Raw genomic sequence first — 18,664 nt, forward strand, 5'->3', positions numbered from 1 at the left:
TAATGAAAAAAAAAATATTTTTTGAAAAGGCTAAAAATATCATATAAAAGTACTGACTTTCTGGTTAAGAATTTAGAGTTTCTAAGTGTTCTAAATTGTACCTTATTGCTATATGAATCTTCATATGAAAGATTTTTAAAATGTAAACCTCAATATATGAAAATCAGACTTTAACAACTATTAAACAGTTAAAACTTGATTATAGAGATGCTTCAGTGTTATAGGTACACAATTGTCCAAGGAATCGCCAATCCAAAAATTAAAGTTTAATAAAAAAATATTTCAATAATCTAAAAAATATCATGTTTAAAATGAACGCACTGACCTTCTGGTAGTAATTATAGAGCTACTAATCTTTCTAAATTGTACTTAACAGTCACAGAAATCATCATACAAATTTTAATATGCCTAAAATAAATAGACAGATCAATCCTAGTTATTTGAAAGCTTAGTTTAAAAAATAACAGTAAATTGTAATAAGTATTAATCTTTAAGCAAAAAGTAGACGTACGGTCGTATAATACTTAGAATTATAGAGTAGCCACGTTTGTAAAGAAAGGAAATTATGTAAGCTTAACAATTGTTTAAAAATAAATGAGTCATAATTCCTTTAATAAATAAACAAGGATGACAACATCCTTAAATTCGAAGCTCAAAAATTTAAACAGTTAGACAAACGAACAATAATATTTGTCAAGTGTCAGAACTTAATAAACAGAATATTAATTTATAAGTGTCATCAATAGTTATTTATTGTATCTTGTGGAAAATTGTCTGTAATACGATGCTATACATAATTTTTCAGTAAGGCTGAGAACCGGTTCTAATCCAACGATTATCAAGCGTTTTAGACGCCATACTGGAATAACGAAATTTTTAAAATCCAGGATCCTTATTGCCATAGGAATCTTTAGCAGGGTTTAATATAAAATAGATTTAAGAACAATTTATTACGGACCGACATACAGACCATCATTCTATTTAACTTCGCTATGTTAAAAAATTAAAGACTTTAAGATTCTATTTACCAAATAATTCTGGTTTTTTTTCATGATTAAAATTACAATATATTGTATCATACATTTAATTGAAAACTTATGTTCTATTTATTTCATTTTTGAAGATTGGATGTTATCACTATTAAATGGATATATTTTTCATGGATATTGTACCAGGGGAATTTTTTGTCGTCAATTTAGGTTGATAGTTTAGTCTTATATATTGGTCAGGTCAATATGTTCCTTGGGATAGGAGTAGTGATGGCTTAGAGTCTTAAGGGGGTATCGTTATATTAGCCAGCTGTGAGAAACATTTTATCAGGGTATGCGAGAATCTCTCACAATATCCACGTAGTATATATCCATTTATTATTCTTATTTAACTTAAGATTATAATATAATTGTGAACAACTCCCTTTTTATTTCCTTTTTTTGTGCAGGAAGGGAGGGGACATTTAGCTGTTTAATACACCAGTCCCCAAAGCTTTATTATAACGTTTTTTATTCTTTGGCTTATTCACTTTGGGGACTTTTGATTGGTTGGTTCAATAAGGTGAATGTCCAAACGTTTCAACTTCTAATTGTAAAATACATAAATAGTAATTTTGTGTATCATCATTGGGGATGTACATCAATTTATCAGCCTTTGTCTTATCCCTTTAGATCCCTGACTTTCCTGTGACTCATTTCCGATATACGAAGCGTGACCATTGATAAAGAAACAAGGATGACAACATCCATATGTAGCAGCGTTGCGGAGAGATTTGATTTTGGTGCGGCTCCGGCTCCAGCTCCGGCTCCGACCTAAAGTCAAGAAAAAACTCGACATATTTTTTTCCCCACGTCTATTTTGACTTTTGAAGGTTTTAAAAGTTCAATTTTTGATAAAAATGGACTTGAAAAACTTAATAGGGGCATTTGCACATGCAAATCTCTTTATTTATCTAGTCCGGAGCCGGAGCCGTTTTTTAACGAAAATTACGGCTCCGGCTCCAGCTCCAGCAAAATATGGCGGCTCCACAGCTCCCGGCTCTGGCTCCGCAACACTGATAAGTAGTGAAGCTGTTTAAAATAATAAGCTTTATATCAACATTGTCTTATTCTCTGCTTTAATAACATTAGGGACTTTTATTGAATTTAATTGGTTGGTTCATTAAGTTCAGTGTTATTTATTGTAATCTACCTAATAGGTAATTTTGTGTATCATCATTGGGGATGTATATAAATTTTTCGGCCATTTCCATAAAATGAAACCGTTGCCCTCATCATAAATTTAATCCAATATTTATTAGGGTTAGCTAGTTCTTGAAACAACGAAATGATATTATGAGAAATCATTTTGTACCTAGTCTTTACTTTATATTTTGCCCATTTCCCCCGAGGCGTTTCAGACGAACACATTGAATTAAAAAGTAGCTTCGCTACTAGAAAACAGCCATTGTTGCCACCAGTGTTGCGGAGCCGGAGCCGGGAGCCGCCATATTTTGCTGGAGCCGGAGCCGTAATTTTAGTTAAAAAACGGCTCCGGCTCTGGGCTAGATAAATAAAGATCATAATTTGATAACTCTGTTTTGTCATGTGCAAATGCCCCTTTTAAGTTTTTCAAGTCCATTTTTATCAAAAATTGAGCTTTTAAAATCTTTAAAAGTCAAAAATAGACGTGGGAAAAAAATATGTCGAGTTTTTCTTGATTTTTAGGTCGGAGTCGAAGCCAAATCCGGATCCGGAGCCGCCATCATCACATACGGATCCGCGAAGCCGGAGCCGAAACCGGAGCTGCACTAAAATCAAACGGTTCCGCAACGCTGGTTGCCACTGCAGAGGGCCTTTACCTGCGGGGCTGCCCTAGTCTAGTCTAACCTAAAGTAATGATCAAAGAAAGAACTCCACTTATTATCAATTCATTTTAGAAATAGAAAGGGTTGGGGGGGGGGGGGGAAGGGGAGTACTTTAATTAAAAACGCCAGCCAAAACTTAAAATCTTAAAATTTCTTTAAAATAATAAGGGTTGATAAACAAAATTAGCTGTATTTCAAGAATATATAAAACAGAAAATTAACTTATTCATTGGTATTTAGAACTTTGACCTCAAAGTGATTACTATTATTAGGGGAGGAATTTAAAGGAATAAGACTATTATTAATGGCCTATTAATTGATGTACAGTACATCCCCAATAATGATACCAACATTACCCCTTTTGTAGATTACAATTAATGTTTTGAAACTCAACTTAATGAACCTAACTATCAAAATTCAATAAATTCTCAAAGGAAAACATTATTATAAAATTTTGGGGACTAGTGTAATAAACAGCCCCTCACTGGGAGGGTGAGCATTTGATCTTAAATTAATCTACAGAACTATAATTCCTTAAAATATTAACAAGCTAGAATCTAACAGAATTATAAAGTTTATAATCAATTTATTTCATTCGTTGGCTAAAAAAACTTGGGGCAGATTTACAAAATCTTGATAGGTGTCCAAACTTTTTAACTTTATAATTTTAAGGGGTAACGTTGTTTATCATCATTGCATAATTTTTTTCCATTGTTCTATTGTAAATCTAAAATACGAGATTTGTTGAAATATTGGAGGCAAAATAGATTTTTTTCTGGTGCTATAACCTAAATATAAAGTTGTTTTCAATCATTTAACGTATCTTATTTTGGTATTTTCATTTTTCATATTATTCCTTAATTTTCTTTTATAAAAGTATTTTTGTCTGAAGCTAAAGATCTCGGAAAATGCTGGTCCAAATTTGTTATTTATTTCAGAAAAGCTTAAAATGTCTAAGGATATTTTAGGCTATTTTCATTAAGCTATAAAAATTGGAAAGGATTTTAATGAATATGATAGATTTGAAATCTGCTTAAAATTTTAAGGAATTTTTGTAAAATTCGTTTTTTGTATAATTCTTTATCTATAAGCGCAAATACAAACTATCTGCGCCCTGATTGGAGAAGCTTAAGTGACGTATATCATTCAACCAATTAGAGCGCAGGTAGTTTCCAATCCACCTATCCTATTGGTCAAAATTTTTAAACTTAAATTGGATTTGCGCTTTTAAATAATGAATTATATAAAAAACGAATTTTATAAAAAATCCTTAAAATTTTATGCAGATTTCAAATCTTTTATATTCATTAAAATTCTTTCCAATTTTTATAGCTTAATTTTCATGACCTAACTCGCCCTCCCCTAGTGGCTAGTGGCGAAGCAACTGATGAAATATAAGAAAAAGATTAATAGGCTATTATATAGCTGCGCTACTAAAAATGTAATTTGAAAGTTATCTAACCTTTCTCAATTTTTATAATTCTCATAAAAAATGCATAAAAAAAGAGTTCAACTTAACCAAAACACAGAGGAATAAAAAAGAGGGCTTATGAATTTTTCCTTAGTTATTGATTTCTGATTTTTTTTCTAGTGAATATTGATTTATTAATAAAACGTTATATTTTGTCATTTTTTGTTCTAAATTTTTTTTTGTAACTTGGCTGACTGTAATTTAACATAACATTTACTAAACATATCATAAACTTACTAGTTTTTTTATGGCCAAAATTGGCATTGATTATTTTAAAATTGCCAGCTGCTTAATTGTCCTTGTCCATCTAAATTTTGTCAATTTATTAATTGCTGCGCTAATTGTGAATTCAGTAATACTTGTTTATATAAAAACTAGCTGCTGTGCCCCTAGCATCTAAAGGGTTTGTATTGTAAAAAGGAGGAAATGGCAGAAAATAGCCTGTGAATATGTTAAGCTTCCCTAAAATGGAGAACTCAATCTGTCTAATAGCTAACAAAATCTTAAGGTACAGACAAAAAAACCTTACTACTTCAAATTATAGAAAAGGATATGTTACTATTGGCCATAACTGTTCTAGTTTCCTCTATGATATAACTGCTAGAAAGGGTGTACTTTCAAATCCACAAAAATGTTATAATATCAAAACCGCATATTCTTACAACTTTTACTATTCTTATAAGAAAGTAAAAAGGTGTCTCGCTGTTGATTCAAAGGATCTTATTAACCTCTGAATCGATAAGATTCTCCTTTACAGTCAAGCTTATGTCCAAGAAACTATTTTGGGAGAGGAAATGCCCTAAAACCACCCCTCCCAAATGTTTTTTTCCTTTTAAAACTACACTTCCCCTTCCCTTAAGTATCCTTTAATAATTTTTGCGATTGTGAAAATATGCGGAAGTTATATCGCACTGCTAGAAACATATTAATGGCATAATCTGCTCAGAAAACCGTGAGGGTGTGCCCCCAATACAGCCTAATAAAACATGGATCTAACTGGATAAGACAATGGCCGATAAATTGATGTACATCCCCTATGATAAACACAAAATTACCTCTTCTGAAGATTAAAATATATAGTTCTTATTGTAGCTGTGATATAATAGTTATTTATCGCATCGTATTATAAACAGCTTTCCGTGGTTATAAAAATGTACAATAAAAGATTCAAACTAGATGCCGAAGGCACGAGTTAAAAAACAGGTTTTAATCTTATGATTGTACATTTTTATATTCATAGAAAACTGGATATAATACGATGCTATACATAATCATAAGTATGGCTGAGAACCGGTTCTAATCCCCCGGATATTAATCGGTTTCGAAGTGATACTAGAAAAAAGTTACAGTTTTATGTGAACGTTAGGCCTGAGAAATAAAATGTTTGCAAAAGATTTTATATCAATTTCAAAAGTCAAAGATCATAAGAAAAGAAAAAAAGAATGATTTTGTCCAATGGTAGCGTAGCAACTATTAATTATGCGAGATTCTGTCTGAAAATGCCGCAATTTTTTTTTACTTACCTATTACATTTTTAATCCTGCGATTAAGTAGTACGTTTTTTTTTGTCTGAAGCTTAATAATTAAGATCTAAAAAATACTGAACCGATTCACTTTTTAAGGCTTCATAAAGGTCAATAGCTCTTTTTTAACAGCTAGCAAAGGCAGAATTTTACACATTTGATGGGGGGAGAGTTTGGTTAATTATTATGTCTGGAATTATAAAAAAATACTTACGGGATCTTATGGGCAATCGACGATAAATTGATATAAATCTTTAATGATAGTAAACAAAATTTAGGGGTTCATAAGAAACGGACGTGCGGACAAATCTAATGAATTATAGTAGCTTCGCTACGTATAAAAAGTTTGAAGAAAAGTGTGCGAACTTTTGGATGATTTTTTCCGCGAGCCGTCACTTTTTCACATTTTCAGCAGTGCAAAAGAAATTTTACATTACTGATTTGTAGCGCAGTTGTTCTATAATTAGGCCAGTATGTCCGTCCGTTTGGTGCTTTAAGTATCTTAAAGAATGACTGTTTTCTATTATATAGTATAATTTTTTTTCTTTCCCTTTCTCTCTTTCTCTCTCTATTTCTCTCTTTCTCTCTCTTTCTCTCTCTTTCTCTCTCTCTCTCTCTCTCTCTCTCTCTCTCTCTCTCTCTCTCTCTCTCTCTCTCTCTCTCTCTCTCTCTCTCTCTCTCTCTCTCTCTCTCTCTCTCTCTCTCTCTCTCTCTCTCTCTCTCTTTCTCTCTCTCTATCTTTCTCCCTCTCTCCTTCCTTCTCTATCTTTCTGTCTCACTTTCTTGCTTTGCTATTTGAGGTTATAATTTTCTATTCTTAAATTTTTTAACATTTATTTTAGGTAAGGTTTATATTTTGTGTTCAAGAGATTTCCATTGGTTAGTTCAAGCTGGCAGTATTCAAACTTTTCAATCTCATAACTTTAATATACAGAGGGGTTAATCAATTTAGATTATCATCATTGGATGATATCTACATCAATTTATCGTCCATTGTCTTATCCCTTTAGATCCATTATTTAACATGATTTTTTGCACATTATTTGGAACAAGATTACAAGATAAAATTTTAAAGATAAAGAGAGGAGGAATAATAATAAATATGTTATCTCGATTTTGTGCACACAGAGATAGGGGACAATGGGCAGTATATTACACTAGACCTCAAAGTTTTGTAACTATGTTTTCTAATTCGTTTGCTTAACAACTTTGGGGACTTTTGAATAGTGAATTTTGATGCATTAAGTTGAGTATTCAAACGTTCCAACTGCTAATATTAATGTACGGAAGGTGTAATTTTGTGTATCTTCATTCAGAATTTACATCAATTTATCAATTTATCAGCTATTGTCTTATCCCTTTAGATCCCCGATTACAACTTTTATTATTATAATTCTTCATTGATATAAATAGTCAACCAAGGACGTAAACGAGATGGGGTGGGGGGGGGGGGGGGTAGATATACCACACTTTTCTGGGATCTTGCTGTGTCAAGTATCAACTGTTGGGAATATCAAAGGATGGCTCCATGCAAAATTTGAGCCGGATCCGGCCAAAACCGGCCGTGAATTTTATAAAAAACCGGTTTTTTCCGTTTTTTAGGGGGTATCTGTAAATCGATTCAGGTGGAGCAAAACCGGTTGAAGGTACAAAAAAATTTACTTCACATGAAATTTAACTAATGCAATTGTCTACAAAAATGTACTTCATCATCAACTTGATTGGACAACTCTTTCCCCTCCTAAATGTCCATTAAAACTTCGGAAACGGCAAAAATCGCCAAAAATCACGCCTTCGGCGGCAAATAACGGCTAAACGGTCAGCCGAAGGCGAATGAAACATAAATAAAGAAATGTGCGATTTTTGCCGTTTCCGAAGTTTTAATGGACATTTAGGAGGGGAAAGAGTTGTCCAATCAAGTTGATGATGAAGTACATTTTTGTAGACAATTGCATTAGTTAAATTTCATGTGAAGTAAATTTTTTTGTACCTCCAACCGGTTTTGCTCCAGCTGAATCGATTTACAGATACCCCCTAAAAAACGGAAAAAACCGGTTTTTTATAAAATTCACGGCCGGTTTTGGCCGGATCCGGCTCAAATTTTGCATGGAGCCATCCTTTGATATTCCCAACAGTTGATACTTGACACAGCAAGATCCCAGAAAAGTTTCTCAAACATTCTATTAAAATTTTAACCCCCCCCCCCCAAAAAAAAAAAGCTTGGACGTCCTTAAAACTTTTTGTTAGCCAATTGACCTATCTCTTTTTTTTGTCGTGCAAATGTTGTTAATAAATTTGGCAGCTTCATAAGAAAAAAAATTGCATTTGCGAATTTGAATAGTTGGGTGTGTTTTCACTTCCGCATATGTAGCACATTATTTAATTTGTAATTTTTTATTTTATTATCCGCGGAAAGCTGTTTAATTAATACGATGCGATAAATAACTATTGATATCCTATGCTTAATTGGGGCCAATAAAACAGGAATTGATTCGGTATTTTTTTTTCCGTAACGCGAACAAATAATATTTGACTGTAAAGTTTTCGTTATCATAATATTATAATATTTTTTTTGCAACTTTATTTGATGAAAAGTTCTTTATATGGTGTACTAGGAAATAAATAGTTCCTTGTTAGTCTGGGTGATTTGTGTTGACTTACAGTTTATATTATTTCTACATTATGGTCTTATTATGGGCTATTGAGAAATAAGACAATGGAAGATATTACGATAAACAAGAATAAGATAATGTTGATTATGTGGTTTCGAAACTGATTTATATCCGCTGGATTAGAACCGTTTCTCAGCCATACTGAAAAATCACTTATAGCATCGTATTACAGACAATTTTCAACAAATATTAAAACAAAAAATCATAAAATCAATACCATTTTTGTAACCAGGGGCCTTTGCCTCTAGGGGCTTACAAAACTGATTTTAATTCTAAATTATTTATTTTAATATCAGCGAAAAGCTGTCTATAATACGATGCGTTAAAAACTATTCTAATAAGAATATTAGTGAATCTTGTATTTATTGTAAGTAGGTGAAAACTAAAAATAACACAAAAATTACATAATTTAAATAGCTGAATATCTGTCTATGATTCAGAGATCTTATAATGCTTACAATAGCACTTCCTTAGTCCAAATTTAGATTGCTGTCTATTTGTTTTATTCATACTTAAAGGGATTGTGAACTGTTTTTAAAATTTGTTTTTATCATGGTTTAAGATATCGTAAACTGTTTATACATTTTTTTATTCATACTTAAAGTGATTGTGAACAATTTAAAAATTTGTTTTACTCATAGTTAATTTATTCTAAAATAGATCATAAACTATTAAATCAAGGTTTAGTAAAAAATTACAGGGTTTTCATCTTGTTTTATAAAGTAGTAAAGTGTTTTGGTTTTTAGCTTTTTCTTTAAATTAGATATAGGGTCTTAAAAACAAAGATAGTTTCTATTGCTTTGATCAATTTAATCAACCTGTTACTCTTGACTACATGAGAGATTTAGGGAGATAGAGACCTTTGCAATTTAATTAAGTTACAACTATATCTTGCCTCTATAATGTCCAAGCTTTAAAAGGCAAAATTCAACATGCAAAATATGGGGCAATAAAGTTGTAATCAATTGTCCTATCCCTTAAAATCTGAGCCTAAAAACAATCCATAAACCCAACAATTTATAGCTTTCAACCTTTTTTGTTTTGTTTATTTCACCTTCCGTGTTCCTAGCCACCAGTATTTCATTTCAATGGGGTAATCAATCAATCCAAAAACAGACACTAGTAGTAGCATTCTTTCTGACTTTAGCAAAGGAGGGATGTAGGGATATGAGACTGTTTTTTTTGTTTGATTAGCCATAGTTTCTTAGAGTTTGGACCTAAGACTCCTGGAGTATATTGAGACACTTTTGTATAGCCACCAGGGCCAGCTTAAGCTCCACGTTCAAGTATGACTTGACACGCTGTCTCATGAGAGCTCCTCATTATTACCTCACCCTCGCCGATTTTGAGTATGGCAGGTGTCCCAGATTAAGTCACCGTAATGAATGACGCTCTCATAAGAGAAGCCTGGGATTAAGGGATGTGTTGGTATTATACACTTGATTATTAGGCATCCAAACTACCTAACAATCTCCCTTCTAACGCAACTGGGGGAGGTTGCGTGAATGATTGGAGAATTTGAGACAACATGTTGTGATAGCAACACAAGTGGGTTTGAACTTTAATTCTCATCACCGTAACTCAGTGCGTTACCACTGGGACTGTATATTATACTGGTCCCAAAACTTATATTAGAAAATTCTATCTTTTGTTACAAAGGACTTTTATCAAACTAGCTGTGTTCAAACATTTCCATCAATAATTTACATCTACCATTTGATTTCAATGGGATATTCATTCAATTAATAGCAAGATTTTTTAGAATTAGCTAGGGATGTATTTGGGATATTAGAATTTATAGCATACTAGTCCCCAAAGTTTTAATAAAACATTCAAACCTTAATAAGTTGGTACAAATTAGCCGTGTAAAAACATTTCCACCAATGATTTTATCTACAATTTAATTTCAATTGGATATAATTATACAATCAATTTAAAAATACAGTAGTAGCAATTTTTTTTGACTTTGAAGAGGGGGGACAGTAGAATGTATATTATACTGGTCCCCAAAGCTTTATTAAAATATTCTCTAAATATTCTAAGACAAAATAAATTTGTAAAATCTAGCAGTTATTTAGTGGTTATTAGCCCTTGTGATTTAAAAACTTGTGTACAGTACATTTACGGATTTCTTGGTATCTGTCATTCTTATGGATGGGCAAAGGTCTAGAATTATATAATAATTGATTTAATAATTAATTGGATGTTGCACCATATTTTCCTCTACTCTGATAAAATGGTCCTTCTATTTGGCTAATACTAGCGACTACGCCCCTAGAGGCCTCTAGGGGCACTTGAGGAGGGGAGAGTCGAATTTAATAACCCAATTTCTTATTTTAGATTTAAAAGAAAAAGTAAAAAAAATAAATTGTTGGGGTATCGAAAAAAAATATTTTTTCGGGGGGGGGGGGGGGGGGAGTGCCCCACCCCCTAATTTTTTAATTTAAGTTAAAAAAAATTTTAAATTTTTTTTTTTTTTTTTTGGGGGGGGGCATTTTTCTTTTTTGGGGGGGTTGGGGGTGTCCCAACCCCCAAGAAAATAGTTATAAACCTTCCCGGGACCTATGAGAAGCTACCCTGTTAAGGAGAACCCGATCGGTTCAGCGGTTAGCGAGATCCTTCGGTACAAACAAACACACAAACATACAAACACACAAACACACAGGCACACATCCTGTTACTTTAGTATAAGGATAAATATACCCTCAATGCAATCTTACTGGAGGAAAGCTCTGACCAATGAGGACTAAAGTAGCAATTTGAATTGACAAGAAAATTTCCCCTGTCATAACATCCACGTATTCTATATCCATTGGAATATAATAATGCATCTTTTGTGATGTGTATTCACAGCCGTGCATTTAACACATTATCAAATCTTAAGAATTGCATATTATTACAACAGTACTAACTTCTTTTTTGCTACACTTTCTTCAGTAAGACCACCTCCTCCCCTTTTGACCACTAGAGTAATTTAGGATCATTTTTTTCCTCCCCCAAAATAGTTAAAAACCTTCCAAAAACCTATGAAAAGCTACCATATCGGTTCAGTGGTTAGAAAGATTCCTTATTACAGGCAGACAGACTAACATCCTGTTTCGTTTATATTTGTTATTGTGTCTTTTTGCGTAAGTGAACAGACACCTTTGTGAATTGCAATTTAGAAATATCCTTTTAGCTGTAAAAATACACAAAGTAAACCCTGCAATAGCAGGGATCTAAAGGGATAAGACAATGACTGATAGATTGATGTATATCCACAATGACGATACACAATATTACCTTTTCTTACAAAACGTTGGGACAATCAAAATATTGAAAAAAAGAATCAAGTCCCCAAAGTTGTTAAGCCAACGAATAAGAAAACGTTATTATAAAACTTTTAGTACTAGTCCCCTCCCTCCCTGAAAAATACACAAAGTAAACCCAGTAATGTACACTTATGGGTAGATTCTTATTTAAAAGTACACTCGCCATTTTAATTGTGTATCAAAGAATTGTCCTGAAATTGATTTATAAAATAATGATTTCTTAGATAAAGCGTCCAAAATAAACTCCCTAGATCCCCCAGTTGCTCTTTTTCGTCTGCTCTTTTGTAGCGATTTGGCTTTTTTAATACTTAATACTCCCGACGCCATTGGTTGATTATCAAAGACCCAATTGAAAGTCGGAATATACCCCTCGGGGTGGGGACATACAGTTATGTAACCCCTCCCACCTGTAATGTTTTACTCTAAAGGGGGGGGGGCGAAAGTGACACTTTTTGAAACCAAAACTAAAAGTCAAAGGAACTCAACTAAAAAAAGAGTTACAGGTCTGACATTTTGCATGGCAGTTGCTTTATAGGGGTACAATATGGAACTGTGAAGAAACGGCGGCGCAACCGCCGAAAACCGCCGAGAAAAGGCAACAAAAATTACGGCGGGAAACGGCGGTTTTCGGCGGTTGCGCCGCCGTTTCTTCACAGTTCCATATTGTACCCCTATAAAGCAACTGCCATGCAAAATCTCAGACCTGTAACCCTTTTTTTAGTTGAGTTCCTTTGTTGACTCTTAGTTTTGGTTTCAAAAAGTGTCACTTTCGCCCCCCCCCTTTAAAAGTACAGTTACTCTATATTTGTAAATGTTAGTTTGTCTTATTCTATGATATGTTTTGATCGCTTTAATTCTTTTTGTCATCCTTGTTTTTAAAGGATTTATCTATTATCCTTTTACTATAGTAACAGGATGTTTGTGTGTCTGTCTGTGTGTTTGTTTGTACCGGAGGATCTCGCTAACCGCTGAACTGATCGGGTTCTCCTTAACAGGGGAGCTTCTCATAGGTCCAAGGAAGGTTTATAACTATTTTCTTTTTCCTTTAAAATCTAAAATAAGAAATTGGGTTATTAAATTCGACTCTCTCCGCCTCAAGTGCCCCTAGAGGACTCTAGGGGCGTAGCCGCTAGTAATATACTATAGGATATACTGTTTAAAGACAAATTAGCATTTTAGAATTTGATTATAGAGATGTCTTGCTTAAAATATATTTTGTTGTCCTACGAATCATTGTTAGATAAATAAATTGAATAGGATAATTATATCATATCTACAATTCTAACATACCTAGATTAACTATAAGAGCTATAAGTTACGTACGGACGTTGATTGATTGGTTGGCAAATACTATAAAGACTTTTTTTTGTCGCCCATTGCCCTGCCATTGTTAAAAGGGAATTACTATAATATTTATTTCTAACTTAAACGCTAGAAAAATAATGCTATACAATTTTTAAAAATGATGAGTGTCCATTAAAGCGTAGCACTGAAACGGTAGGACAAACGGACATTAACCCTTGTATTTTGTAACCTATTGTCTTTTCCATGACCAATAAGGGAAATACTTTTATTTCTAACTTTAACGTTAGAAAAAAAAGTATCAAAAATAAAAAAAATGTTGAGTCTCCATTTAATGTTTGTATTACGCTAAAACCAATACAGCATTAACCACAATTTTTTTTTAGCAAGTTTTGGGTTTAAAGCAATTTAAAAAGACTATAATAGCCAATTTATACTGTAACTTGTGTTTTTTTTAAGTTCCCATCGAGCACTAACAATAACCCTACCTAATAAGGCGCTGAATAATGTCATGTGTGACGTCATAAAAATGCACCTAAATCCAACTCTTTCTTAGGGGTTTCCTATGCCACTTCTCCTCTCATTCCTTTTTTTAGACGTTTTTTTTCATGACGTCACACATATATGACATATGACACTTTTCCAGCGCTTCCACCTTATTTTTAAAATAAATACGAAAAAGGGGAGGGGGGGTAGTTTTTTCCATTGTATAACCCTAACCCTACGGGGCTACTAAGTCCCCAATAAAACCTAACCTTTCCTTACTTAAAGTAATAAACAAACGAAAAAATAACCTACCCCCCCCCCCCTTATCTTCATTTTATTTCAAAATAAGGGGATGGTGAGGTTTTGTGCCCGAAGGGAAACCGCCTTTAATTTCTAATGGTAAATCAATATCTGATGATATAATCTACACCCCAATCTTTCCCCGTCTAGTTACAAGCAGAATCATCTCAGACTTTTTCAGGGGGGGGGGGGGTACAGTGGCAAATTTCATATTCAGACTCAGTTGACTCTTTCCTGTTATATTAAACTGCCAAAACATAATTTAACACATGACAATGTTTAAATCCACTGTAAAAAATAAGTTTTGCTAGTTTTTTTAACAGTTGACATAATCCAACACCCTTTATTATAAAATCTGGGTGTGTGAAAAAAAAATTGCAAAGCTCTGTGTACAAATTTTTGCAGGGAATGGGTATTGTAAAAAACAAGGACGATCGCATCAAATTGTACAGCGAATTTGTTTGGCTTGACTAAAGGGCCTATATTAAAAGTTAGATATAGAGATAGATATATATTGATATGGATAGATAGATAGATAGATGGTTAGATGTACAGATAGCCAGATATACAAATATACAGTTAGACAGAGAGACAGATAGAAAGACATATAGAAGACGGATAGACAAATAGGCAGACAGACTTTTAAATAGGATTGTTCGTTTTATGGAAGCTTCTTAAAGATAATTAATTGAAAATTTAATAAAAACAAACCTTTAAATCTTTTTAAAACTGTTTAAAGAAAACTTATTCCCCTCCCCAGATTTTTTATTTAAAAATCTATAAGCCTGTTAATAGGGGTTAAACCCCTCTTATGAAACAGTTACATTTATATAAGAGAAAAATAAAGAAAGAAAAATCAATATATCAAGGATAAAAATATCAGAGAGAGAGAGAGAGGAGACAATGATCTGATTATTACACTGGTCCCCAAAGTTTCATAATAACGTTTTCTTATTCAATCGCTTAACATCTTTGTGGACTTTAGTGAATTTTGATTGAGTGTTCAATCGTTTCAACCACTAATTATAATCTACAGAAGGAGTAATTTTGTGTATCATCATTGGGGATGCACATAAATTCATCAGCGTATACCTTTAGATCCCTGTGAAAATATACATAAGTAGCGAAGCTTATGATTTAAAGTTCATTAAAATGTTGAGAGTATAATTGGATGTCTAACTGTTAAAGGAGTGGGATGTATGTGTGTCTAACTGTATTTTTTTTTATTTTTGCTATTTTTCATCGGATTTAGAACTGGTTCTATTCCAACGGATATTAATCGGTTTTGGAGTCATATTCCAAAAAAATTTTAAGTCTTTTTATCTGAAGTAATTTGATGTCTATGTGCCAAAGAATGTACTTGTGTCTGCCTACTTGAATTTTTTTATTTTTCATTTTTTTGCCTATAGTATCAGAAATTTATAACTATAATATTCTCAAAAAGCAAATCAAAACTTAATAGCAGTTGACAAATACTTTCTTAAAGACAAGCTACATACGGATATACAGAATTATAGAGTACCCTTAGTAATGAAATAGAGTAAATATACAAAAATTATTAAAATTTAAAGTTTCCTAACTTTTAAAACATTTAAAACTCAATTTAGACTAAAGCCCGCATATTAATTAAAAATTGCCCAAAAGAAGTAATTATGTTTTTAAATATGCCATAATTATAGCGCTTTAAAAACGCTTAAAATGAACTTTTTCAGCGTTGAATTTTTTTTGACAAATAACGAGTCTTTTTTAAAAGCATAGCTATGCTTTTTTAGTTTATGTCCCTCATTCAAAGTTAGTTAGACTTAGCACTCACGCGGCGATTGTTATTTTAAAATAGAAAATTTTCTCCATTACTGTATTATATTTTACTGTTTTATTTCGGTGGCTTTTAGGGACTTAACCTCTAGGGGTTAGGCCCCAACCTTGTAAATAACGCTTAAAACCACCACAAAACAGCTTCTATATTCACTGGCACAACCTTTTAGGTTCAGTGGTTACCGAGATCTTAAGCTTCAGACAGTAAGACAGTCGGACAGACATCGTTCTACTTAACATTTAAATTTTAAAGATAAATCAAATTCTTTCTTCCATTCTACATAAGCTATCAAAGGCTTATTTTCTTACTTATAACTTGTGTTGTACATAGTTTAATTTATCATCCATTATACTATTTTTAAAGGACTAACTATTGGGGCAATTAAAAAGATTATTCCCCTAGATACGTATGTGTAAAATTTTGCCTTTGGTAGAGCGTAGATTATTTTATATTATTTTTATTATCCATTGTTCTATCCCTGTATTGCTAAGCATTGATTATAACAATGGAGAAAAAAAGAATCTTCCACCAAATTGTGTTCATTTTTATCTTTCTTGGCATTTTGGAGGGGAAGAATGAGTTGTAGATTAATCAGCCATTGTCCTTTCATTGCATTCCTACGTCGACGCAGTAATATAGCATTGGTTTGAACTGAAATTAATCATTTCGTACGGAAAATCAATTTATATTTCGCGGTGTGGATTCACTTCCACTTATTATCACATTCCAATACTGTTAAAGTTCCTAATTGTCTTAGAAATCTAGAAAGATGAGATGAACAGTAAAATTGTAGTAAAAGGTACGTTTTAAACGGACATGCAATGGTAATTATTATAGAGTTGTTACGCTTTTTAAAACATAACATATACAGAAATCTCCATGTCTTGTTTGCAAGACCATTCTAACACACCTAAAGTAACGAGTGAGCTACCCGTTACGGACGTACGGTCGACACTAATTATAGAAAAGCTTTTCTGTCAAAAATGTGGTACATGTGCGTAAGTTATTGGACACCATATTTCGCCCCCAAAAATATCCTGCATATAGATTTGATTTTCATAACCAAGACCTCAAAAATTAATAGTATTTCAATTAGGCCAAAGGCCACTTTAAATTATAGTCTGTTCGTATGTCATGCTTTCTGAATAAAAATAAATAAATTGATGTTACATACCCTATGATGATAAACAAAATTACGCCATTTTAGATGAGAATTATAATTGTTGAAAAGTTGGACAAAGCTAGTTTTAGCCAACAAATCAAATTTTAATTAAAGTACTCAAAGTTTAGTGGTCAAAGTATGATAGTACGTGTTTATAAAACCTTGAGTACCAGTTAGATTCACAGTCTAATATCCCCTATACTTGCCACTTATTTACCCTAAAAGTGGACCTATTTTACTTAACTGTACTCTTTACTACACTATTTTCATCTAATTTGATATTGCGGCGCTACTTATGGATATAATTGATTTTAATTTAAACGGGCGATTCTAACCAGTCTCATATTATAATTTGTAGTTGAATACGGAACTGAATTAAGAATGGATAGCATAATTTAACATTATATTACAAGTGGTTTCGTCCATAGATTCTTGGGGGTTAAAATCGAATTAACCTCCCCCCTCCCGTACAAGGGTGATATTAGTTTTAAAGAAGGGTATTTAATCACGACTTCTTCTTTATATGACTATTATACGGCTTCCCTTTAATACTAATCTCGATTGGTCAAGCAGGTGCAGAGTTTTTTTTTATCTAGACTATAATGTACTTATTTACTAAGTATATTTGCGATAACTTTTATTTAATAGATTTTTCCAATTTTTAACATTTACAAAACAGCCTGTTTTATTGCTTCAAGATCCATGTCAGATCTATATAGGAAATAAATGTCTACAAATGAGCTCAAGTTTTCCAAGGAATAAATGTTTAAAACTCATAGTGCTCCAATAATCATCATTAAACTCTCATTGACCAAAGCGATAAGACCTTTATTCTATTTGTTTATGGAATGAATGTTTTCAATCCATGTTGATATTTGAATTACATTGAAGTATTTAATCTTGATTTAATAAACAAAAAATATACGTTCATAATATAGAAAATCTAAGAAAACTCTGTTTTAAAAGAATTTGATTGTGGCGACACCTCCATAGTGTTCAAATATTAAAACTAAAATTTTAATTATATTAACCCTTTGGTGATGGTAATGTAAATAAAAATATAATTAAAGAAATCATTTCAAAATCATTTAAAATATTAAATGTTTACTTCTTTCTTTTAGAAAGTAATGGCGAGGGAGGAAAATTGAAATAGATAAATAGTTATGTACTTATAGAAAACTAGCCAATAGTGAGATAGTTATATCGAGCCAACTCTAGTTTATCTATACCATCAAGTTTTGTGTGAAGCTAAAGATCTCGTAAATATCTTCTCCTTTTAGGTTGTTATATTTATCTTCATTTATTTCTCAAATCTGATCTCACCCGCCACCCCCTCCTACCTCAAAAAACAAGAGGCCAATGTCCAACACTCTAGCTAGGTAGTTAATATTATTTATTCCTTTACTAAATTATTTTAAAATGTATATTTTTTCAGGTAAGCTAATTCAAATTGAATACAGACATAACAGAAATGAAAATTTAAGTCTGCTGTTACCATAATGTAGTCGGATTGTTCCGACACTGTTCCTAATGTTCAAATGAAGAATCAGTGGCGTGAACAGGGTTTTTTTTAGGGTTAATCCTTGAAAAGGTGAAAAACGGGTAAGGCAGTGTTTTTTGAGCGTCGCTTTTATGGATGTTGTCATCCTTGTTTTTATAGATTTACTTTTACTGCTACTTTTAAAAGTTCTCTAAAAGTTTAAAACAAAAAAAACCTTAGTTGAATGCCCCCTATTCTGCAAAAATTCATAGAAATAATGAAATTGATTTAGACATGAAACAATT

At 32.4% G+C, this 18,664-nt stretch overlaps 2 protein-coding genes across 4 annotated transcripts in view; both read left to right on the plus strand.

The window, feature by feature from the left end:
• Window positions 1–18,664, plus strand: part of LOC145305908 (voltage-dependent anion-selective channel-like) — a 326,720-nt gene that overhangs the window by 10,554 nt on the left and 297,502 nt on the right. The gene's annotated exons all lie outside the window — the stretch shown is intronic.
• Window positions 1–18,664, plus strand: part of sprt (PDZ domain-containing protein sprite) — a 175,151-nt gene that overhangs the window by 775 nt on the left and 155,712 nt on the right. The gene's annotated exons all lie outside the window — the stretch shown is intronic.

Source organism: Acartia tonsa, chromosome 14 (genome assembly GCF_053477335.1).
Source record: "Acartia tonsa isolate MP-2025a chromosome 14, ASM5347733v1, whole genome shotgun sequence".
Classification (NCBI taxonomy): Eukaryota; Metazoa; Arthropoda; class Copepoda; order Calanoida; family Acartiidae; genus Acartia; species Acartia tonsa.